Genomic DNA, 26,920 nt, shown 5'->3' on the forward strand with positions numbered 1-26,920 from the left:
TTACCTGGCAAGCCTCTGTTGTACATTGGGATTGAGAGATCAGAGATTTGTACACAAAGTACCTAGGAAGAGATGCATTCACATAACTTGCTAGTGTGGGTGTACTTGGCAGAGAAGTATAATGCAAATAGCTAAATCACCCTAAACTTGGATGGTTAGTGAGGTATAAACGTGGGTCCCCTGAAGAAAAAGATGGCAGTCAGACAATCCATACTTTTTTATATGACAGTCATAATGATCCAGTTCTGAATTCTATTAATATCCTTATCTGACTTGTCATTAAATTAATTCTTTCAACATATATTTTTCCAAAAATCATTAATATGTTGGCAAAAAGGCCTCTAAATGTTGTAAAGCAAACTGCCAACTCCCTAATATTTGAAGAGACTCTTTAAAAATAACAAAAGAGCCAAAGTCTGTAAACAAGATTATAAATTACTTTTTAGTTAATAAGGACTCCACAAAACCTTTTTACCCCCTATTGTGTGTCCGCTGGAATTCCTTTTCTCCTGGGAATTAAATGTGATCATCAACAGCCTCAAACCCCTAGTTTTTTGGCTACTGTTGCTATTACCAACATTTAATTTGTATTTAATCCCTATGGATTTGATTCTGAATGGGAAGGAGACAATGATTCTGATTGCCTGAAGCACACCACTGAACTGACATATCATCACTCTTCAATGAGGTAAGTCCTTGATTTCAAATTAGGAGTTTTGATGTAGGCAGAGAGGTTGCCAAGATTACGACACTCAGTTTAGCTGCTGCCACTATGTACTCAGACTCTATTACATAAGCAGTTTTCTTCAGCCCTCATTTTAGACTCCAGATAAGATATTATTGCCTATAAACTCTATGTGTGGAAGATTAGGGTTGGGCAGGTCACATCACTGTACTGGTGCTCCATATAAGCCCCATACCTCATTCTTGACACTGACGGAGGGAATATGTCACTTTAGTATCTTTAGAGCAAAAAAAGAAAACAAAACTCAGAATCAAAAAGAATCTTGAAAACTGCTTTACACAAAGCAGTGCTACTTCATATTTATGAAATGTTTTATTAATGATAAGACAGGCTTATTTTAGGTACTCTCAGTATTTATCAGACTCTTAAGAGTTCCAGGACGAGTCAGGTTAATAAATACTCATTTGCTCCCAAGGTCCTGAGGGTAATCCTCTGCTTCGCTCAGCAATTTCTTTTAAAATGTTGTCTTTGTGGAGGGGTGTGTGTATGTATGTCTGATGTTGGGGAAGTGATACACAGTGACAACACAGGATACTTCAATTCAAATGTGGAAAATTTCATTCAATACTCAGTTAGTAGTGCACACTTTATGCTCTTTAAAAGTACCTCACACATATGAGCTCAACTGTAGAATTGATAAGAACAACTATCCTTATGGATGAAGTTACAAATTATCACCCAAAGATAAAGACTATAAAATGTAAAGAAAATATTTATGGGCAAAGAGGACCCTATAAGGTTTGGCTATCTTACAATCTTTAACAAAGGAAATTGTCAATTTTATCAGCTAGCATCTCTAAAGATAAATGAATGGCCAACCTGAATTTAAAAATTCATTATTTTAAAATTTGGTAATTGAAATCCAGAGATGATCACAGAATTTATTAATCTTTCTCTAGAAATAATTTTGACATCATTTTGAGAGTATGATTTATGACTCACTCAGAAGAGAAATAATTGAATCTTACTTATACTCATTTGGTTTATTACCGTGAAGCTACAGTTATTTCATTAAGTCTAAATGCCATTAATTGTAAGAAGCAGCATTATTTTATGTTCTGATAAGAAAGAAGAATTGCCAATTAAACTAAGAACAATATTTTCTTGTCACATTGTAGGATGTATCCTGTTTGTGGAGATGATAAAAATGTGAAAAATAAAATGTGGTAGGCAGAATAATGGGCCCCAAACATTTCCATATCTGGATCCCTAGAATGGATATGTTAGGTTACATGGCAAAAGGAAATTAAGGTTGCAGATGGAATTAAGGCTGCTAATCAGCAGATGGGGAGATTATCCTGGATTATAATCACAATGTAATCACAAGAGTCCTTAAAATGCAAGATGGGCAGAAAAGTCAGAGGAAGCTGTGATTACAGAATAATGATTAGAATGAAGCAATGCTGCTAACTTTGAAGATGGAGGAAGGGGTCATGAGTCAAGAAATGTGAGTGGCCTCTAAAAGCTAGAAAAGGCAAGGAAATGGATTTTCCCCTATAGACTTTAGAAAAGTATGCAGCCCTCCTGCCACCTTGATTTCACCTGTATCAGACTTCTAACCTAGAGAACTATAAAAGAATACATTTGTATTGGTTCAAGCTTCTAAGTTTGTATAATTTGTTATAGCAGGGATAGGAAGCTAATACAATGTACATCTTAGATCAATGAATACAACATAATTTGCACAAATTTGAAATTATAATATTTAACTTTTACTAGATATATAAATTCATGAGAATTCAATTATTATTCATAAATAAATAGTCTTAGACAATCCTGAAAATCTTATGACACTCCTCGGCCTTAGGGGTTAACTTTCATTAGTATGTATAAATTATACATTGGGATGTGTAAATTATAAATTATATGTCCAAAATCCAACCTCACTACTCAACACCCCTTTCATGTCTCTGATGTTTTGTTCACTTCTATTTATTGCAGACATGGAAAGGCAAATCTTTGCAATGGATAAAAATTGTGCATATGCATTCACAGTCCCTGATCCAGCTAAAAAGTTAGAAGATTACAGAAGTATTAAAACCTCTCTAATCAGAAATTAGCTTTATAGTTAGTGAATCTTTATCATGCAATGTACTGAAACACAGTAATTGGCTTATTAAGCTTTAAATATTTTAAAAATTTCAAATTCTTTGTTAGCCTTTGGTCCAGCACATAATACATTAATTCTATACAAATGCATAGTTTGCAACTGTACTGCATAAATCCAAGACTGAATCTCTAATAACAAAACAATAAACAAACTCATCATGAAATAATTCCCAACACCAGACATGCCACACTCTAAATCCCAGATCTCATAATCTAACATATAAAACGTTGACATTAAACAAATGAGTCCAGCATTTTTCAGGCAGTTTGGAAATGTCACCTCACATGTGCACAGCAAGCTATCCATCAGAGAGCAAAGCACTCTGAATACAAAACAGATGACCAAGGCAGTTTGTTTGGATCAACAGCTCAACAAACCATCAAAAAAGGCTATTGCAGTATTTTGCTTTTTTATGCCATTATCCTTCTTTCCAGTTTCACAATTCCAGGATCTTAATTGCAACTGGTCCAAGATCTTGACTTTTCTGGCAACCAGTTTTTTTCTTTTCATTTCTTTGTTTCCTCTATCAGTGCTATCTTGTCATATGGAATACAATTTGGCCAAGCTTTTCCCTTACCTCCTTCAAATCAAAGGTCAGTGTGTCCAGCTTCTGGATCAAGAAGCAATACTATTAAGGTAAAATAGAGAGTCAAGGGAATATCTTATATCTGTTAATATTCATCTGACATGGCATGGCTTAGCTTCTGCCTCCAGATAGGAGAATGAATAATTAACCCATCTCCCATTCATTAACAACCATTCTGGAGCCTTTTACTTTCTGGAGCATTTGGGTAGCCAGCATAGGGCCTCAGACATATTCTGCTGCATCACCACTGATGCCATACTCTAAAAAACCCCATCACCCTTTGGTAGAAATTGCTGTTCACACTTTCAAGGGGAAGCAAATTACTTGGGTGGCCATGACAGCAATTACTTAGCTAATGAATTATTCTAATACTGCCTAATTATCAAGAGTGCTGCTCTTTTTACAGAATTAAAATGTTTCTGTCTTCTAAAATAATTCAAAGAAATTTACAAATGTTTACAAATTAAATATTCCTTTCGTTATCTTTAATGATGATGATTATAATGAAAATCTTATTTTCTTGCATAGATGAAAGGATTTGTTTTCTGGAAGTCAATTAATATTATTAAAAAGAGTTCCCTTTTATAGCAATACTGTATCTGCTAAACTAAAACACTAAATTTAAAGGACTGCTTTGTTATTTTTGAAATTTTTTCTTAGGTTTTTTTCACCTTTAAAATCTGCTTATCTACTGTTTGATACACTAAGAATATGACACCCATAGAGTAGCATTGTACAACAGCAGTTTTCAGAAGGTATGAAAATCATATTTTATTTTTGTTATGAAATCAAAATCATGATCTTTTGATTTATTCATCCTTCTTCTAGTACTGTACTCTATTCACTTAAAAAATAGACCAAGTTTACAAAATCTGTAAGTTAAAAAATTCTTTTGAGACTAAAACATTTGTATAAGTTAAACCTTCTCTCTGGAATTTAAGTATGAAAGAAGAGGTGAGTGGAAATGATCCCTGAGGAGTCAAGCTGATACATGAGTTTAGCCACTAAAGACTAATTAAAGATAATTTACTCAAAGGAGAGAACTTTGGGTTCTGATGCCAAGCAGATTTATATTATTTTAAATTAAATTCTAACAACCTTGTTTATTTACTTTCTAATTCTACAACTTATTGAAGGTAACACTTCTATAAAAAGATTAACAGCTGATGGTCTGTCAGTAAAAAGACTGAAAAACAAGTGAAAATGAAAAAAAAAGTCTGCTGGTAATCTAGAGGCCTTGGCTAGCACACAAGATTGAGGATGACCCAGCATAAGAGCACAACACAATCATGCACTGGGAGTCAGAGGCTAGTCTAGACATAACTACTTAATAACTGAGTACCACTGAGTGAACATGCAGATGCTGGGAGACTGGCAACCACAAAGGAAAGGGTTATTTCTGCCTTGCCTATTCCTTCAACATTACTGGTTGGGAAGACCAAATGAGATCAAATAAGTATTAGGTTATTGATTCAGCTGCATATAAATCCTCTCTACCAGAATAAAAGACTGCATTTCTTAGCCTCTCTTGCTCCTGAGTGTAGCCCTAGTATAAACTCTGGCCATTGGATGTGAGGAGAAGGCAACCTCCAGAACATGCCCTCCCTTTGCCTTTTTCTACTGCAGTGGTGAGAATGCAGGTAGGGTGGTGAGCCATCCTGAGCCATAAGGAGGATGGCAAAGGACCAAAGACACCTGTATTCCCAATGACTGCTTCAGTAGAACAGATATACTCTGCTCAGACTCTTATCTGAAAGAAAGAAATTTCTGTCTTACAGATGCCCCTTCAATTCAGCTGCATGTGGAATATCTCTATCACACTAATTCAGAATGACAAATGCCCTGAAGATTCTGGATGGGATTTGTTATAAGACATTTGAAAAATAAGAAAAATATTGCTTATTCAGAAGCTTAAATAGCTTATATTCTTAGCTCTCCAAGTATAAGAAAGAATTTTCTGTGATCATTTGCATTTTTTAGAGACTGTAGTAATAAACAAGGATTCAGGAATCCTTGGGTTGACTACACAGTTCCCCAAGTTCCTTAGGGCAGGTCAGAGTATGTCCATAAAGGAAGAAACTGATGAAGAGGAGGCTTAGTTGGCCAGGCCTAGACCAGTCCGATGTCAGCACAAATCCCTGCCTTCTCCCCACGATGGTTCTTGGGAAATCAGCTCATTCCTCTGAGGAGAAAAACAGTGGAACATAGAAGATCAGAGAGCAGAGGAAGGGCAGAGATTTTTCATTTCCCCTAAACACCAATTCTACAACTTTGCCTCATGTTACCATGGTTACCACATGACTTTCGAATTAATTTCTACAGAAACAGCAATTGTGGCATAGCACAGAATTGCAGCTACCCAGGTGCCCTCATTATTAATAGAAAATACAGGCTATCTGTTAAAGATACACACGATATATTTTTCTTTTTTTTAAAAAAGATTTATTTATTTATCCCAGAAAGAGAGCAAGAGAGAAAGAGAGAGAGACAGAGCATGAGTGGGGAGAGGCGAAGAAGAAAGAATCTTCAATCAGACTCCCCGAGGAGCATGGAGTCACATGTGGGCTAAATCATGACCCATGAGATCATAACCTAAGCCAAAACCATGAGTGGATCCTTAACTGACTGAGACACCCAGGTACCCCCACAAAATGTATTTTTCAACAATTAATTTTAATTGTTCACCAATATTCAAATTGGGAGCACAATGAATCACCTCCTTCTGCTTATAACACATCTAAATTTGTAATGGGTTTTCTACCTTTTTGTTTCTTTCTTCTGTAAATCAAATTGCACTTGGTTGTGAAGATAATATTTCAGAAACATTTTCATCATATTATCTATCAAGAATCTAAATATCATTTTGTTTGGTTATTCTCACTCCCTTAGACTACCCTTTGAAGTCTTATACTGGCTCATCTTCCTGTTACTATCTAGTTAATTTCTTTACTCCCTCAGTAGTCACATCATAGCATTCTCTGCCTATATCATATTTTTATAGAACCATACAGCATGTATGCTTTTATTCAACATAAAGTTTCTGAGATTCATTCATATGTATCACAAGTTCATTCCTTTGTACCATGGAGTAGCATTCCATTATGTAGCTATTCCACAATTTGTCTATCCATGGTCCTATTTATAGGCATTTCGGTTGTTTACAGGTTTAAGCTATTATGAATATGACTACCATGAACATTCTCATACAACTTTTACTGGACATATCCATTTGGGTAAATATCCAAGAGTAGTATTGCTGATTCATAGCATACATAAATGTTTATAAGAAATCACCAGTTTTCCAAAAATCATTTTATTCCTCCACCAGCAGTGGATGAAAGTTCTAGCAGCTTCATATTGTTGCTGATATTTCATAATGTCATCTTTTAAAATTAAATTAAAAATTATATAAAGATGATATAAAATTTAATGTATAATATAAAATAGTGTCTTATTGTAGTTTTAATTCACATTTACTTGATTAATGATGTTGAGTATCTTTTCATGTGCTTAATTGCCTTTCCTATTTCTTTTGTAAAGTGTCTGCTCAAGTATTGTCATTTTTGGGGCACCTGGGTGGCTTAGTGGTTGAATGTCTGCCTTTAGCTCAAGTTGTGATTCTGGGGTCCTGAGATCGAGTCCTGCAGTCGGGCTCCTTGCAGGGAGCCTGCTTCTCCCTCTATGTCTCTGCCTGTCTCTCTGTCTCTCTCATGAATAAATAAATAAAATCTTTTTAAAAAGTACTGTCATTTTTATTTGAGTATAGTTGGCACACAATATTACATTAGTTTCAGGTATACAACTTAGTGATTTGACAAGTTTGTACATTATACCATGTTCACCACAAGTATAGCTACCATCTGTCCCATTACAATGCTATTACAATGTCATTGCTGTATTTGTTATGCCTGCTTTTTATTACTGTGATTTATTCTTTCCCTAACTGGAAATATGTATCTTCCTCAAGTCTTGTCATTTTTATTTTTATTTTTTTAAGATTTTATTTATTTATTCATGAGAGATACAGAGAAAGGCAGAGACATAGGCAGAGGGAGAGGCAGGCTCCTCGCAGGGAGCCTGATGCAGGACTGGATCCCCAGACCCGGGATTACGTCCTGAGCTGAAGGCAGGATGCTGCCGCTGAGCCACCCAGGCATCCCAAGTCTTGTCATTTTTAAATTGGAGTATTTATTTTTTATTGCAGGAATATATATACCATATTCAAATTCTTTGACACGTATTTTATTTATTCCTAGTCTGTGTCCTGGTGCCTTTTGGTTTATAAGAATTTAAAATTTTGATGAAGTTAATTTATGTATTTCTTCCTTTATGGTTAACACTTTTTGTGTTCTTTCTAAGAAATTTTTACTCTTTCCAAATGAAACATATATTCTCCCATGTCTTCTAGCAGCTTTATGATTCTAATGTATCCTTCTAGGACTATAATTTAAACTATTTTTTATATAAAGATTGATATAAGACTTGAGGTTTGCATTGTGTTTATTATCTATCTATCTATCTATCTATCTATCTATCTATCTATCTATCATCTTTTTTTTATTTATTTATGATAGTCACAGAGAGAGAGAGAGAGAGAGGCAGAGACATAGGCAGAGGGAGAAGCAGGCTCCATGCACTGGGAGCCCGACGTGGGATTCGATCCCGGGTCTCCAGGATCGCGCCTGGGCCAAAGGCAGGTGCTGAACCGCTGCACCACCCAGGGATCCCCTCTATCTATCATCTTTGCATACAGTAGCCAGTTGTTTCAGTATCATTTATCCTACTTAGGTTTCTGTTACCCTTTTTGAATCCTTAGGTTGAAACAACTTTTCAAATTTGGATAATTCACAGACATCATCTCTCCAAATATTTCTTCTGTACCATTCCCCTTCTCCACTATTCTGGGACTCCAGTAATATGTTTGTTAGGCCATATAATATAATTCCACAAATTTCAGAGCCTCTGTTTTGGCTTTTTGTTTGTTTGCTTTCCCTTATTTTTCTTCTTAGTGTTTTAGTTCAGATGATAACTTCTTCAAGTTCACGGATTATTTCTTCTGCTATGTCCAGTCTGTTATAAAGCGCAATTAATAAATCCTTCACTTATGATAATAGGGCTTTCTACTTCCAATATTTACATTGTTTCCTTTTTATGGTTTCCCTCTCTCTGCTGAAATTACTCATCTGTTTGTATATGTTATCCAACTTTTCTACTAAATCTTTTTGTATGTGTATCACACTTATTTTGAAATCCCTGATGATGTCAGTATCTGGGTCACTTTGTGTCTGCTATACAGAGGGCTTCCTGTCTTGACTATGTGTCATGTTTTCTTGATTCTTCACGTCTCACAATTTTTGTTTATATGCTAGCAATTGCATTGAAAAAAAAAACAATAAAATGCCAGCTTTGCTAATGATGGAATAACTTTTATTGAAATAACCCTTATACAAGTATCAGTTATAAACCATAGGAAAAACATGTATTTAAAAAGTATTTGAGGGGTACCTGGGTAGTTCAGTTAGTTGAGCATCTGACTCTGATTTTGGCTCAGGTCATGATCTCAGGGTCATGAGATTGAGCCCTGTATCAGGCTCTGTGCTCAGCATAGAGGCTGCTTAAGATTCTCCCTCTCCCTCTGTCCCACCTCCTGCTCATGTGCACTTTCTCTCTCTCCAAATAAATAAAATCTCAAAAAATAAAAAAGAAGAAAAAGTATTTTAAGGCATTGGAAACCAACCCAAAACAGGTACAAATCATTCCTTATTTACCACCTCCTTCCAACTACTTTCCATCTCATTTTAGTATTTTATTTTATTCTTAGCACCTGCCCTTATCTGAAAATATACTATTTATTTGGGTTTGTGTTATGTCTGTTTCTTCCAACACAATATAAGCCTAATGATAGCAGAGATATTCTTGTTTATTGCTATATCCCAAATTTGTAAAAGTTACTGATAATGGTAGGTACTTAATACCTGCTGAATAAATGAATTAAGGTTTGAGTGGTAATCAAAATTCCCTGTAAATCAAAATTACCTAGAGGGCTTATTAAAACAGATTGCTGGGTCCCACCCCCAGAATTTCTGAAGCATGAGTCTGGACTGACACTCAAGAATCTGCATTTTTAACAAGTTCCCAGCAGATGGTCTAAAGACCACACCCTGAGAGCTGAACTAGTATTTACTGGGTGTCAGCTATCTTTTTAGCACTATGCTAGGATCATGAGGATTAAGGAGAAGAAACACAGGGTTCTGGTCCCCAATAAGTACAACTCTATTTAAAAAAAAAAAGAAAAAAAGGGCAGCCGGGTGGCTCAATGGTTTAGCGCCACCTTCAGCCCAGGGCCTGATCCTGGAGACCCAGGATCGAGACCCGCATCAGGCTCCCTGCATGGAGCCTGCTTCTCCCTCTGCCTGTGTCTCTGCCTCTCTCTCTCTGTCTCTCTCTCTGTCGCTCATGAATAAATAAATAAAATCTTAAAAAAAAATAGAGTTTTAGGATGCCTGGGTGGATCAGTCAGTTAAGCATTGATATCAGCTCAGATCTTGATCTCAAGGTTATGATTTCAAGCCCTGTGTTGGGCTCCACACTGGGTGTGAAGCCTACTAAAAAAAATAAAATAGAGTTTATGTGTATGTGTGTGCACGTGCATGCATGCTCACATGTACACAGAATAAAGTCAATGTATGTGAGATGTCAAATAGGCAGCATAAGTGGTAGGATCAATAAGATCTCACAAGAAGAAGGTACAATGAAAATAAATACCATGTGACATTCATTAAGAGCTTCCTGTGTGCCTAAAATGGGCCTAGTATCTTACATGGAAAATATTAGTTAAGTCTCATAACAACCTTGTATGTATTATTTTTAATCCTCACTTAGCAGATAACAAAAATGAGGCTCAGAAAGGTTAAAGAACTTCTTGAGAATTTTAACCTTAGTTTGCTTATCTCAAAACCCAAGAACTTAGCCAGTAACCATTCTGCCACCATGGGTGGGTTGTGAGTTGAGAAGAACAGAAGAACGGGAAGTTGGGTAGAATTAGAAGAGGAGGAATTAGAAGAAGCTAGGCTATGATGGAGCCAAGGCTTAATTCAGGCTTCCTGGCATTCTAGAACACCTGTTTATTCTATTGCTATGCTTCTGATAAGCTCTTACAGGAGTTGTTGGGTGCTTAGCAATGATCTCTGATAAAAGAAGCACTGTCTAACATTTTTAAATGAGGGCTAAAATGGTATGAAGTTAACAACATGATAAAAAAAAATCAGTGTCTTCAAGTATTAATTCATAGTGATGGCCTGATGGAATATACAAAGGGTAAACTAGTGTACAATGCCCAGTTAGGAGACTATTGTGGTAGGCTAGATGGGAGGACATAGGGGACTGAGATAAGGATTTTAGTAAGAATAAAGGGGTAGTTGAAGGTAAGAACTGGTAGGTTTAGAAGTAGAATACATATGAATGAGAAAGGGAAATATCTGAGTATTTGGAGGATTTAGGCCTGGATAATCAGGAGAGTGGCAGTTTTAGGAACAGAGAAAAGTTGAGTCATAGATGCCTTTATGTGGTTCATCTGTCTTGGTCTAGACCAGTGGGTTCTCAACTAGGGGTGATTTGGCAATATCTGGAGGCATTTTTGGTTGTCACAGCTTGGGGGTAGGTGGTGAGTTAGATGCACTACTGGCTTCTGGCCAGCGGGGGCCAAAGATGCTATAATTGTCCTACAGTGCATAAGACATCCACCTTCCAACAAAGAATTACCTAGCCCAAAATGTCAATAGTGCTGAGACTGAGAAACTCCGCTCTAGGCTACAGGGACAACTTGTAAACCTGAGGCCCTCAGGCAAGTCAGGCAAGGTAAGGAGATATATTTAGTCTGTTCTATGGTGCTGTTGTTTTTAATTTAAATCAACATCTAAAACCAGGAGAATTCACATTAAAATGATCCAGATGGCGGGCTTCTCTTGGAAGATCTGCCAACTCTGGCTCCAAATTTCTCCTGGGTGATATCTGACTGTAACTGCGCCTTCCTTAGTTTGCCAGCCTCATGACTCCCATTTTCTCTGTTATCATTGAGACCAAACTCAGACACCATTTGTCTTTGTGTTCACACTATTATTTTCCTCATGGTGCAACAATACAATTGATCTTTATTATTCAGATTCCGTATCAGTAAATTTGCCTATTTCCTAAAATTTATTTGTAACCTTAAAATAAAAAATCATAGGGCTTTCACGGTCACTTATGGACAGAGCAGTGAAAAAGTCTGAGTTGTCCAATGCACACATCCTAGCTGAGGTAGATGCTCTGCCTTCTTGTGTCAACTCTCATACTGTAAACAACTGTCCTTTTCATGTATATTTATTTAGCGCTCTGGTTTTTGCATTTCTGTGCTTTGTTGGTAATCTTGCTATTTAAAATGACCTCCAAGTGTAGTGTTTAAATGCTGTCTGATGTTCCTAAGTGCAAGAAGGCTCTGATGTGCCTTATGGAGAAAATGCATGTGTTAGATAAGCTTTGTTCAGGTGTGAGTTGTAGTGCTGTTGGCCATGAGTTCAATGATAATCAATTAACACTATGTACTAAACAAATAATTTATAAATAGAAAAGCACAAAAGACAAGATTATATATTGATCACTTGTCAAAAATATGACCAGAACTCACAAGAACCTAGCCCTAAATTTCCATAGGAGCAATGGCTCAATATTCACTAAATCAATGTTTTTGGTGACTTTATACAACATAAATACCTTGAATAATGAGATTAACCTGTATGCCTTTTTCACAAGTGGATAAACGAAAGGTAGACCATGGGCCACATGTTACTTGAAAAAAGGGAAAGTGTATTTCTTTCTGAAGGTGAAAACTATTGCTGTCCTGGACTAACTATGAAAACCTTGCTTGTATCATCTGGTTCCTATAGGCATTTGACTTATAATCCTAGGATTTTTTTTTTGTTTTTTTTGTTTTTTTTTGGTTCATTTATTTATTTATTTTTGGTTGAGATGAAAGATGTCCAGAACCAGGATAAAAAATGATGAATCAGAGATTCAGACAATAAGAACCATCATATAAGATAATATAAATAATTTTGGGAAAAGTAATACATTTACATTTTAGGGCTATGGCAGAAGATGGATTAAGAGTCATATTGCCTAAGAAAGTGAAGGCAAGTAGATACCATCTTTTAAAAATTTTTTAAAAGATTTTATTTATTTATTTGAGAGAGTGAGAGAGAGAGAGTGTGTGTGTGTGCGTGTATGTGTGCATGCAAGTGAGGGAGTAGCAGAGGGGGGAGGGAGAGGGAGAGAATTTCAAGTGACACCACACTCAGCACAGAGCCCCACGAGGGGCTTGAACTCACCACTCTGAGATTATGACCTGAGCCAAAACCAAGAGTGGGTCACTTAACTGACTAAGCCACACCGGTGCCCCAAGTAGATACCATCTTAAATGACAATTCTGATAGATTGGTATTGGTCTCTCAGCATGCTGTGATAAGAATTCTGAGCTGCATTTGGGTTACACCTGGACTTACAGGAAAAGTGTCATGATTGACAATAATGGTTGCCATGGGGCAGAATAGAGGAGTGGCAAGATGCTTTATATTTGCCAATCCTAGTCTCAGTAATGTAAGGAAGTACCACGAAGGGACAGCATAGGGGCAAGAGAAGCAGAACGCACAAAAGGAAAAAATTTTCCTTCTTCCCAGTTTTGCTCTGGGCTGCCCATACCATGTGTAGTGAAAAGGCACACATGGCAGGACCACTCAGGCCTAGTCTTTGAGGCAATATGCCTGGGCCTTCAGGTGGTTCTGAAAATATCCCCAATCTTTTCTGAAACATTTCAGGAAATTTCTTTCTCTTTCTTCATAGGGAGACTTAATTCTCCTGAAACGGTAGCCTTAATATTTTATTCTATTTTGTTACCTAGAAAGAATAATGAAGGTAAAGCAATTAGGCTTCTATAAAGAAACTGTTTGGTATGTTTGACCCACATTCAGTTATCCAAGGAAAGTTCTTTAATCTCTGAAATAGTCAACTATTTTTTTTAACATTTTTCTATATTCTTGCCATAGAATCAGTTTTGTATGAATAGGTTGCACTCCCTTATCTAAATAAGGATTTAAAAAAATAAGACAGCTCACACAATACATAGGAGGAATTCAATTTTTAGTGAACATGGTTTTTTAAAAAAGGACTTATAGATAAGCAATAGGTTTTTCTCTTGAGATAACAGAAAGGAAAATGAAGCCTTACCTCTGAAAACTTTTAAAAATTCATATTTAATAAGAAATCAAAATTACTTTTTTTGAGGTAATTGAGGCTTCAATTTATTTTTTTCTTACAGACTATTTGAATAGCTCTTACTTTCATTTAAGAAAGAATTGTTCAGTTTTGAAAATGCATTTGCATTTGTACTATTTGTTCTTTAAAAAAACCCTTCTCCCCAAACTGCTTTATAATATTTCTAAGTGAAATATTATATTCTAAGTGAAATATTCATCAATATTTTTATGAAATAAGCACAAAATCTGATAGAGGCTTGATAAAGAGCAATGTACAGTGTAGGAGAAACTCTACATTGAGAAAAAATTACACAAGAAAACAGGGAGACAAATCTTTTCTAATTAATATCTTTGGCCCACAAGGAAAAGCAGCTTATCTCAGAATTGAGGCCTTTTCTTTCCTTTTTCTCTAGTATTCGTAGGTAAAAAAAAGAGAGAGAGAGAGAGAGAGAGAGACTTAAAATGCATGTAAGTAAGAAAAAGGCAGACAACGGGATGCCTGGGTGGCTCAGTGGTTGGGCATCTGCCTTTGGCTCAGGGCGTGATCCTAGAGTTATGGGATCAAGTCCCACATCGGGCTCCCTGCATGGAGCCTACTTCTCCCTCTGCATGTCTCTCTGACTCTCTCATTCTGTGTCTTTCATGAATAAATAAATAAAATCTTTAAAAAAAAGAAAAAAAAGGCAGACAATTCAATGAAAAAGTAGGCAAATTACTTAGACTCCACATGAAAGAGGATATTCAAGGGACCAGAAAATATATGAAAACGTGCTCAATACCACTAGTGACCACAGCACTGTGGCACTGCTATATACCTACCAGGAGAGCTAAAATGAAAACAGTTAATAGCAAATGTTGGTGGCAATGAGGAGTACTACCGAGGTAATGTGACACCACCTTTTGGTAACACTGGTGGCATGTACTAAGGCTGATATTATGCATACTCCATGACCCAGCTACCTCCCTCCTGGAGGTATAACCGGCAGAACTGCTTACATTTGTGCATCAAAAGATATGTTCTATAGTGTTTAAGATGCACCTCTCATAATAGCCAAAACCTGGAAACTGCCCAAATGCCCATCAATGGTAGAATGGATAAATTGTGGAATATTCCTAAAATAAAATACTATAAAGAAGGAATGATCTAAAATTAGATACATCAAGGTGAATGAATCCAATGAAAATAAAGATGAGCAAAAGATGCCATGCTGCAGTGCATGCTGAGTACTTTCATGTGAAACACAAAACCAGACAAAATTAACATGCTGTTATAAGACAGGGTACTGGTTACCCTGGATAGGGATGGGTTGTGCTGTTGGCTGAAAGGCAGCAAGGAGAGGGCTCCTGGGGGACTGATAATATTTTGTTTCTTGATTTTTGCTAATTATATAGGTGTGATCAGTTTGTGAAAACTCACTGAGCTGTACATTAATAATGATTTCTACACTAAAAATTTCTGTAACTTTTTTTTTCCAGCTGCAGGCTTAAATAATTTTAGAAGACTTGCAGTCTGGCACTTCATCCAGTCTGACATAAAGCAAAAGAACTCACAATAAGTAGGTGGTGTCCTAGAGCTGGTTTGTTCTGACTCTCTGCTCAGGATCAGTGCTCTCATGTCAGGGTAGCTGGAAGTCAGCCATGGTAAAAGCTGCAAATCAAGGATTTGCATATTTACCAGCATACCACTGAATCACAGCAAATAACAAAAAACCAAATATCTACTTTTTCTGCATAAGTAATAATCACTTGAAATAGAAGGAATTTGGCACATACCTTATTCCCCTTGGAAATTTAGCACCTAAATGGCTCTTCCTTTGAGATAAGGGAGTTTAAGGCCAGGTTCATTTCAACACTTAATCTTCAAAATCCCCATGATGGGGGCATAATTGTATTTACCCATTTTGTTTCTACCTTTGACCTCTTTCAACTTAAATCTTACTTCTCATTTCAGGAAGTAAATAGTCAAAAACAGCTTGTTTATTCCTTCTTGACCACCTCCCCCTCCCCCATGCTTTTCTTCCTCTGCAAGGAAATGATAGTGAGTATCCTATGTAGACAAAGGTCATTACAGGTCCACAGTGGGTTGTTCCACCTGGGATGGAGAAGCAGAGTCCAATGCTGGGCAGTATGGGCTTTCCTCTCCCCACTTAGCTGCCTGTGTGCATTGTACCTGAGCTGTCAGCTCCTTCTACCCTGCTTTGGAGCTGTAGTGTACTGTCACGGCCAGGGTAAAATGAGGAGGATGGAAGATGTTGCTGCTAGCTGGTCCAACTTCTTTTGATTTTCAAATGTTGAAATTCCAACTGAGAAACTTGAAATAGAAGGAAAACTAAAGTGTCTCTTCACAAAGGCACAAACAGCAGGTAGCAGACAGTTTTATCCAAGAAACTCTTCTCAGGAACCGAGCCAGAGAAACATCAATAAATCTAGATCCCAATTAAATTCGCCCCTGACAGGGACCTTAGCTCTCATCTAATCCTACACCCTTATCCTATACACAAGAAGCTGGAGGTCCAGGGGACTCAAGTGGGCTGCCCAAGAGGGAGATACAGGATCAAAACAGAGGCCCCTAGCTCTGTGTCTCCTGCCTTTTTTTTATTAGATGTGGCCACCAGTATTCTCAATTTCTTGATGGACCCCTACCCCACTCTTATTCCATGTTAATGTTTCTGATATGGAGATGTACCTTACAATTCTTTTGAAAATTATTTTTCTTTCTGTTTTTTGTTTTTGTTTTTTTCTAGAAAACAATTTAAGAGGCTATTCTTAACTTGTTGGAGTCCTGGAATCTAGGAATCATGGCTTTACGATAGATATTTATGTTTGAAAAATATATACCATTTCTTTATATTGAAAATGTCTTCATACCTTTAAAATATAATTTGGCTTACATAAAGTTTTTAGGAACACGTGCCCATTTGGGGCTGCATTCAGAAGCAACGTGTTGCCTGTCAATCTTTTTTTTCCATTTTTGCTGCCCTCCTTGAAGTCACTGCCCAAATTCCTTGTAAATACTCAGTAGTGTGAGTCAGGAAGGCCTTGAGCAGACCCTGGGCAAGAACAAAGAGCAAATGCTGATGGCTGAGCTGCCTTAACTCTCAAGATGTTTGGGAGAGGAATCTGATCCATCTGAATTTCTCATTGCTCTTGGCCAACTTTTGACTAAACCAATGTGGTGGTTAATTTTATGTGTCGACTTAACCGGATCACGGGCTGCCCAGATATTTGGCTACCCATTATTTCTGAATGTGTCTGTGAAGATTTGAATTGGTAGCATTTGAAATAGTAAACTGAGTAAAGCAGATTGCCCTTCTCAGTGTGCACAGGCAACATCCAATTTATTGAGGGCCTGAAAGAACAAAAAGTGGAAGAAGAAAGAATTTGTTCTTTATAAAACTGATCGTTTACCTGGGACATTAGTCTTCTCCTGCCCTCGAGTTGGGAACTACACCATCAGCTTCCCTGGTCCTCAGGCCTTCAGACTCAGACTAAACTACACCACTAGTTTGCCTTGGTCTCCAGCTTGCAGATGATAGATCATGGGACTTCTCAGCCTCCAACTGCATGAGCCAATTCCTTATAATAAATCATATATAAAATATAATATAACATAATATAAGAATATAAATTATATTTTTATAATATAAATTATATCTATATGAATTTAAAGTCCCATTTCATAGGTAAAATAGCTCATATTAATCATGTACTTATTCTGTCCAGGCTGTGTTTCAATGGCTTTGTATCTACCATACCTGTTATCCTCATAACAATCCTTGGAGTTTGGCCTGATTTAAAAAAATTTATATTCCAGCATAATTAATATACAGTGTGACATTGGTTCCAGGTATATAGTGATTCAACAACTCTATATGGACTGATTATTATCTCCATTTTACAGATGAGAAAACAGAGGCACAGAGAGGTTAAATAACTTACCCAAGTTCACACAGCTAAGCAGTGGAAAAGCCAGGGGTTAAACATAGGCAGTCTGTTTCGGCCCAAGTTCCCCGCCCTATATTGTGTTGTCTGGATAATACTGGACCCAGGAACAGATCTCAGCTCTTTGGGCTTCATACTAGCGAGCTGCATAATACCATGCAGGCAGCCCCCACACACGGTAGCTTTATCACAAAAAGGCCTCTTCATCCAGGCCCTAGATCTTTGGCTCTAATTCTCATTTTAGCACTTGCTATAAAAAGGCATAACCAGAGACTTGTTTTTACATTTCTGCCATGCATATCCTATTTCCTACTTCTCTTGACTATTTTGTTGTCTGTTACCTGAATTCTTGCTGTGCATCTTCGATTCTCCTAGCTTATATATAGTTAAAATGCTTGTCATCATTTGCCCTTAGTCAGCAAGGCAACTGATGTGGCCACCTCACAGTGACATGCATGATCGACTACTTTTAGGAGCAGGGAGGAAGGAGTCCCATGTTTCCTGTAGGATACATGAGAGCCTCCATAGGGTGTTTTAAGCTTGGAGGTGAGGTGTTCATGAATTGTCAGACTTAAGTTCTGGCCCTCAGTCTCAGCTTCAATAGGCACAAAGTTCTCTTCCTAATGCAATTCTAATGATCCTTGCTATCAAATCAAAGAAATAGTTCATGGTGAAAAAGACACTGATATGAAATCACATCCCGCAGCATGGTTCACACAGCAAATCCTGTTCTAGCACCAGCTGTTCCAGGACCTTGATTTTAATACTTATGAGAACAATTTCTTCTTAGAGGTGCTTGGGAATTGACATGGTCACACACCATTATCTGTGTAACCATTATCCAGTTCTCTGTCTGGGCACATAAAAGTGCTTTGTCTCTGTGGTCAAACTGGAAATCTCCCTTTCTGTGTGAATTTCCCCAGTTGAGCAGCTGAAAACACCTGGAGCGCAGGACCAGCTAAACAGCCAGTGTCTATGCTACACCACCAGTATCCTGAACTTGAATCAGCAACAGGGAAGGTGTCACTCAGCCCACACTGGGCCTTGTGGTAGTTTCGTGAGGGTGGAGCTCTGAATACAGACCATCAAAATTCCTTAACATGGCTGGGAAGATTAAAGAACAGAAGGACAGGAAGGAATGTAGTGGGTTTTGTGTACACTGATAAATATGATTTAATCCCTGAAGAAAATCAGGAGATATGAACAAATACAAAATGAAATTAATTTTCAAATCTCATATTTATGTAATTTTTATACCAATCTCCTCAGGTATATATATACTAATTAAATAATTTCTCTAAAAACACTGGGTTAGTGTTTGAGGGCTGTAGCTCACAATAATAACCTTTTGTACATATAGTTTTAGAACATTTAATAATTGACCATAATCTAAAAGTCATAACAACATGCAAATTAAATCACATATAAATGGTAAATTGATGACATTACTTTCATGTTAGTAAATAGACCTATGGAGGTAAGACTACGATATAATTGAACTATTTGGCTCCACTCAGAAGATAGTAATTGACCAGTCTCTGGCTAGCCTCCAAATAGGGTAATAATATTCTAGTAAATAATTCATTCCTTCCGTGTTTTGCAGATGAAATTTATAAATTATTCTTTACTTTCTGCCTTCAGCATAAGCAGAACTTCCAGATTCAACTAAATGTCTCATTTCAGTGGTGGTTGTATGTCAACGGATTCTGTGTTTGTATTTGGCTAAATCATTTTATGACATGTTTCAAACGAAAAGAGTTATGTGAGTGCATTTTTATACAACCCAGATGTATATGTTATAATCTTATTTTACCATTACAGGTGATGGGCCAAGTACATTACAGTAATCTATTGTTGGGACCCATGCCAACTCTGAAGCTGCTACCCACGAAGTATGATTTGAGGAGCTGTCATCACTGGGTCCTTCTCTGGGAAGGAAGCCAGCACCGGAATAGCCAGTGTCAGGCTGGAGGCAGAGGGTGCACAAGCCAGTTGGGCTGGACAGAGAGGCTCTCTTGGGAGTTGCTGGTCAAGGTTCTGGGGCTGGATGAACAGACTGGACATACAGGGATCAGAGCAAGGTGTGGAGATAACCAAACAAAGGCCCGTATTTAGGGCCAAAGCTGGGCTTGCAGACAGGCAGGCAGAAACCAGAAGATTCACAGGGGATCGCTGTGGGAGGGGAGGGGAAGAGTAGAGAGTGCTGGTGGTCAGTAAGGTGCAAGCAGAGTTGGCAAGTAGTATACCGGAAGGGGGAGAGAAGCAACCAGAGACTCTCTTTTGCTTCATCCTATAAACTTCTTTTGCGCTCTGGCTAGGGCTGGAGTTAATCAGAGAACCAAAGGGGATAGCCATGATGCAATGCAGCAGTTCTCCCTGTGTGAGGGAAAAAGCAAAGCCTATTTTCTACAAATTCTTTCCTGTCCAGTTTTTATGCTGAAACTCCTGCATTAGATGGATCCTTTGAGCAAAGGCACTATCTATAGAGAGCCAATGTTAAAAAAATAATATTTAAAATGAAGGAACATTAACTCAATAGTACAGACCATGTAATTACTCCTTAAAGAGAAAACAATAGGTTTAAGTAAACTTTGATAGTTGTGGTCATGGAGTATAGAAAAAAACTGTGATTATCAGTGTCTGAGAGAAGAGAGCCCCCAAAAGAGAATAGGTGTTTTAATTGAGCTTCACTGAGCACACACATACACACATACACACACATAGAAGCAACTGAAAATGGGTCCTTAGATGTCCAGAATTTTTAATACAAGTTCTAAGAAATCAATGGGTTTTTTTTTTTTGGTAATACACACTGTGTGATTATGATAATTTATGAAAATATTCTGGAATTTATTCCTTTGATTTTGGAGGGGGTTGGCAAGTGATCTCAAATATCCAGTGTCCCAATTCTATCAATTTGTAACGCTCAAGTACAGGGGAAGAATGCACCATTTTGACACCCTGAAGTGATTTTTAAAAAAATACCACAATTGTAATCTGTAAGTAACAGAAATCATAGCACCACGGGAACTTTATTATACTGAGATGAACTCTATCACCAAAGTTGGCAGAAGTGTAACTCAAGGAGGAGGCACAGCCACCATATCCAGGTACATTGACAACCAAATTTATTTCCTCCTACTACTTTTGGACTTTTCCAATGTTTCCTATTCATCAGGGCCACTTCTAGTAGAACTTATCTGAGCTCTGCTTCAGAATTGGCTGATAGAGGTTACTGGGCAGGAAATTAGCAGTAGGTCCTGGTAGCCCTGTCTTGACAACTTTTTCCTCACACTCAGCTATGTGTCTGCTTTTTATTTTCTGTGTTTCCAAGAGAAGAGAGGTTCACATCTCTGTCCCTTCCATTTTAAATGAGTGAATAAGTGTCCAGAATATATAAAAGATCTCTTACAGCTCAACAATAAAGGAGAAATAATCCAACTAAAAGCGGCAAAAGATTTGAATAGACATTTCTCTAAGTAAGATTCAAAAACAGTCAATAAGTCCATGAGAAGATGTTTAATATCACTTGTCATTACAGAATTGCAAAACAAAACCATATGAGACATCCCTTTGCAACTATTAGGATGGCTCTAGACAAAAAGACAGAAAATAGCAAGTGTTGGTAAAAATATGGAGAGATTAGAACCTTCATATATTGCTGATAGGAGTGTAAGATGGTGTAGCCTCTTTGGAAATCAAGAATCAAAGAGGTTATCAATGCTAGAAGCATGAATTTTCTTTTTGGGTTTGATGGTTTTTAAAATTAATGTAAAATATTGTGTTGATTTGCCAATTAACACCAATATTTACTATTACTTTTTATATGTACATAATAGGACCTCACTATCAATTCAAATTTTTCCACAACATTTTTATGTGCAGTGACCAGAGCAATCAGAAATTCACATCCTCAGTCTAAGCATAAAGGTGCCATTTCTGAAGTAACAGAGTGGTAGTCACACTTGGGTATCATGCTTGTTGAGGCTGGCCTGGAAATTCAATACTTATCTAAATTTTTGTATTTCCATATTTCTTGTTTCTCAAAGTAGAAAGCAGATAAAATTTTATTTAATACTGAACAATATTTTAGTTCCACTAATGGCAGATTTGCTTCCATAATGGCAGAAGGTAGCCAGATAACATGAGTTGACTGTAAACATCAAGCTTCTTCACACTATATTGATTGTGTGTTGAAAGCTCTTTATCATATTTCCTTGCTAAGTCTGGGACAGATGATTGATGGTCAATAAAATCAGTAACAACTGCTTGTTAAAAGCACCACAGATTTATCTGCATCATGTAAGATTTATTAGATTGGATGGGAGTCCACTTATACATTTGATTTTGTGTGACTAATGCTCTTGGGATACCATTTCATAGATGTAGGAGTGGGGATGCAACAGCATAAGCAACCCCATTTTACCATGTTATCAATTTTATCATGAATTGGTGTGTCTGGGTGATGTCAAACAACCACAGCATATCAGGCATTATGTAATGTATTACACATAATCAGTTGTTGGTTATTTTTACTGATGAAAAGAAATTACAGTATAGACAATAAAAAATGATAGATTATATTACAGAGTTCTTTCCCTTTAGCTTTTGGTGAGTTGTGATTATCACTGAACCTGTATATATTTGACCTTCCAAGCATTTGCTCCCTACAAAATCAAAAGGCCTGTTAAGAAGACCTGCTTTAGGTAGAAACTATAAAAGCCCCCATATTCACATTCACTTCCCTCTGCAACCTGCTTTTTCAGAGATTAGATAATGTCTCAGGCTGATGTACAGCATAGGTCAGAGCAACATGGCCTTCTCCCAGGCTTTTTGCTGGAGCATGGGAGAGAGTAGTATTTGGTGTTAAACAGTTGCTTCTTAAAATGCAAGCTGCAGGCAAAATGAGAGTAAAGAGAAGATGAACAAAAATCTCAATAAAGCTGAATTGATGCTATCTGGCTGGAAAGTCAGCTTCACATGAATAAATCAGCAGATGAGAATTCACCATCTATGTGTACTGGCTAATGACAGAAGGTGACTATTCCCACACCAAAGAACAATGTTTAGCATTCTACTTCCAAAGCTAATTCTTTAAGGAACAGTTTCTTCTTTGAGCAGAGCTATTAGTATAAAACACACAGTTCTGTTTCTATGCAAGGCTTATGAAAAACAAATTTTATTTGGCAGTGCTTAAACCCATTCGTAAACAATTGGCTTTTCCAATTCATATATTCCTTTTTATATCTATGGAAAAGGCGGCCAGGCATATATTCTTGAAAAGGAATGTACATATTTTCTTTTAACCACCTCAGCAAAAGGTCCAAGAAAAAAACGGAAAGGAAACAGATACCTGCTTATGGGTTTCAACATATTTTTGTGTTCAAGATAGACTTAGAAATGTTTTATATCTGCAGAAATAAAGATGCTGAAAATACCAAAAAACGTCAACCTAATATTTATGTCATTTCTGTCTATAAATTTTAAGATGATGGTTTTGTTACAAGACAACAATGAATCAGTGGCTGAGCTGAGAGAACCCCATTGCCTGTCTGCTGTTTGACTGGTTCTGACAAGGAGGCAGGCTGGACCCCTCCCAAGGACCCCTCCCAAGGACCCCTCCCAAGGTAATCAGTCCTATGGCATATGCCTCCAAGGATCCGGTCTATGGTGTCCTCAACATACTTGTCTTTCCCTTCCTTCTGCCTTATATTTTCCTCTTTAAATTTATTTTGTCACAAGAAAACTTAGGGGACAAATTACTTAATTTTTCAGTAATTTTCATGCATGAGAACTAATGGAACTCAGTTTATTTGTTATGCCATTATAATCTATAGGACCATAAAATGGTGCTTTCTAGGTCATGTATTTCCTGTGATTATCAGACAGTAAGACGGAGTAGCAGTTCAATATGTAAGCTCTGGAGTCTTACAACTGGTATGACTTTATGATTTTTCTATGTCCTAGTTTTCTCATAGGAAGATTATGAAGATAAAATGAGAAGTGCCAGGAAATGGCTTAGAGTAGTCCTGGCATGTAGTAAGTGCTCAGTAAATTTTTAACAAAAGGAAAAAGAGAAAGCTTTCAGATTTCACTATTATCAGGCTAACATGAGAAACTTAAAATATTGGGATATTTGCTAATCATTAATCTTTTTACGGACTCTTTTTTTCATTAAACCTTTTCAAACAGCTACTAAGAGCACTAATGGAGCAAACAAAGGTATATAAGAAATAATCTATGACTTTGAGTTAGTAGGGTCCAATGAAAGATTCTAACATATGCAATTATAATACAGTGGGGGGTGCTTAGTGTTGGAACTCAAGAGATGGGAGCTAAGGGAGGGGTGGACAGAAGATAGAAGAGAGTTTGGGAACACATTGTGAAAGGGAATGGGACTGAAATGTCTGGATCTGTTTTAGACATTCAAGTGCTGGTGGGAGTTGAGACCATGAGGAGATGAGTCTCTAGACAGGCATTTTGAGGAAGAGAGAAAAGTCAGTGGTGCTTATTTATTCATGACTAGAAACTCAAGACAAGTTTTCTTGCTTTTTCAGCTTAAAATGAGTTAGTCAAAATGAAGAAAACTTTCTTTCTATAGTCAAGGGAAAAAAAGTGTCTCTAATTAAACCCAGCTGGTGTGGGGGTGCCGCTGGTGTAAGAGTGATGCTGGTGGAACGGGGAGCAGCATTCAGCTTCCTGCTGGCAGACTGATCTACTGCAAGGCTGTTGAGAATGGCTTAGTTGATTTGAAGGTCAAGTTTAAGAAAATGCTGGAGGGCTGATAGAGGGCTGATAGACACAGGGCTCTGTGGGGAAACTGGAAGGCCATGCAAGTCAAGAAAGAAGAGGTAACTTAGGCAGATGGGACTATGGCTGGATCCAAGGCCAAAATGTTTCACCATAAGCCATAAAAGTTAAAAGATGGCAAAGCCAGGGCTAACCAAAAGTGAAGTGAAATTGTGATGATTTCCCTGATGATGTGTCAAGTGTATTCTGTGCATTCTGCTTGGAATTTTTTGAGTAATCTCAGTCTGAGATAGGCTCAGTTTAAGACAAGGGCCCAGTTTAGGGTTGGGATAAAACTGCTGTGAGAACACTCCAGGGAAGCATTTTGGCCTTGAGATGTCTTCTGGAATAAATTAGACATGCTGATGACAAAACCTAGATCATCTCTAATAATCTACGTACACTGCTGGGGGGCCATTTTATAGATAATTCTTCTCCCAAGGTACAAATTGACTCTAAATGTCATTTTGAAAATATTAGCAAAGCTTGGAACGTAACAGGCAAAATACTGTTCTTTTAACTTTCATAAGTTGTTGTGATATGCTGTTACAGGATCACCTTTAGAGTTTTAACCTTTTAGTTAAACTATCCTTTTTGCTTTATCATAAGTACCTTAGGGATGCCTGGGTGCCTCAGTGGTTGAGCGTCTGCCTTCAGCTCACAGCGTGATCTTGGGATCCAGGATGGAGTCCTGCATAGGCTCTCTGTGGGGAGCCTGCTTCTCTCTCTGCCTATGTCTCGGTCTTTCTCTCTCTCTCTCTCTGTGTCTCTCATGAATAAATAAATAAATCTTAAAAAAAAATAAGTACCTTAAAAACAACCTATTTCTATCTACCACAATTTAATGACAAATTCAAATAAGTCATTTGGCATCATGTACACAATGCCTAAAAATAGTCAAAAGTAGATCAAAGCAGTTATTTCTAGTTATATTATATTAGTATTACTGATATCTAAACTAATTTTTTCATTTATTTACAATATAAGGGGAAGCAATATATATCGAACACATGTATATAAACACTACAAAACTTACATTAATTGCCTTTACCTCTATCTTTGACTTTAACAGTTAAAGAATAACATAAATTTAACTTTTAATACTAATTTTAATAATTAACATAAGATATAAGGATAGTCTTATTTGGAACATTAACCACAGGTTGGAGTTTTAGAATAGTCTACTCTGCACACTTCAGAAATTAAGAATGTTTACATTTTTACTGACTTAATAGCTGATTATTGTCTAGTGTTTCCCAAATACATCTGGTGCTAAAAAATAATTTCTACAACTTAAGTGTGCATTGACAAATGAATGGATAAAGAAAATGTGGTACACACACACACACACACACACACACACAGAGGAATATTATTCAGTCATAAAAAGGGAAATTCTGCCTTTTGCAACAACATGAATGGATTTCAAGGGCATTATATGCAGTGAAATAAATCAAAGAAAGGCACATACTGTATGTTCTCACTTATATGTGGAATCCAAAAAAAGCAGAACCCAGAGAGAGAATAGGATGGTGGTTGTCAGGGGCGAGAGATTGGGGGAAATGGTAGATGTTGGTCAAAGGGTACAAATTTCCAGCTATTAGAAGAAGTTCTAGGGATCTAATATACAGCTTGGTGACTATAATTTACAATACAATATTATATACTTGAAAGTTAAGAGTGTAATTTTTAAAAATTATCTCCACACACATACAGAAAAGGTAATTATGTGAGAGGATGGAGGTGCTAATAAACCTTATTGCGGTAATCATTTCACAATATATACATGTCTCCAATCATTACTTTGTACATCCTTAACTTATATATGTTATATGTCAATATTTTAATAAAACTGGAAAAATTAGAAAAATTTTTAAAAATAGTTTCTGAAGTCAAATAAGTTTAGAAAATTCTAGATTAAATAAATTGCTGCAGAATGAATCAGTACACTGATATAATAATGTACACTGTGAATCATCAGGAGCATGTTTAGAATGGAAAGTCTCAAAACTATTAAGTTTGGAAACAGTTTGAGAAATCTGACGTAGAGAACAGGTCAAAACAAGATGTATATGTCTTCAGAGATTTCTTGCCTTTCAAGACAAATAAAATTGATTATTGACAGAAGTTTGATTTCAGAACCTCCCTGTCCAGCCTATAGCTCAATAAGCTCATACAGCCTACACAATCAGCGAATGGGTAAACAGCATTATATTAAATATCATATGTTTTCTGCTTCATTGTATCGAAACTGCTTTCCATTTGTTTCTTTGGCATCAGCATGCAGCCTTCTAAGTATAGTATTCTAGAGACAATATCTAAAATGAATGAGAATGTCTTCAAATACAAATGTTCACATGTGTTAACGTATGTGCTTTTATTTCATTTTATTTATTTTTTAAAAGATTTATTTATTTATCTATGATAGACATAGAAAGAGAGAGAGAGGCAGAGACACA

The 26,920-nt window shown here is 36.9% G+C and overlaps 1 protein-coding gene and 1 long non-coding RNA gene across 11 annotated transcripts in view; one reads left to right on the plus strand and one right to left on the minus strand.

The window, feature by feature from the left end:
* TRIM9 (tripartite motif containing 9) overlaps nucleotides 1–26,920 on the minus strand; it is a 107,208-nt gene that overhangs the window by 74,174 nt on the left and 6,114 nt on the right. The gene's annotated exons all lie outside the window — the stretch shown is intronic.
* LOC112656925 (uncharacterized) lies at nucleotides 10,597–26,649 on the plus strand. Its single transcript, XR_003134743.3, has 3 exons — nucleotides 10,597–11,298; nucleotides 19,494–19,753; nucleotides 23,161–26,649. It is a non-coding gene; the product is annotated as an uncharacterized LOC112656925 (long non-coding RNA).

This window comes from Canis lupus, chromosome 8, assembly GCF_003254725.2.
Source record: "Canis lupus dingo isolate Sandy chromosome 8, ASM325472v2, whole genome shotgun sequence".
Lineage (NCBI taxonomy): Eukaryota > Metazoa > Chordata > Mammalia > Carnivora > Canidae > Canis > Canis lupus.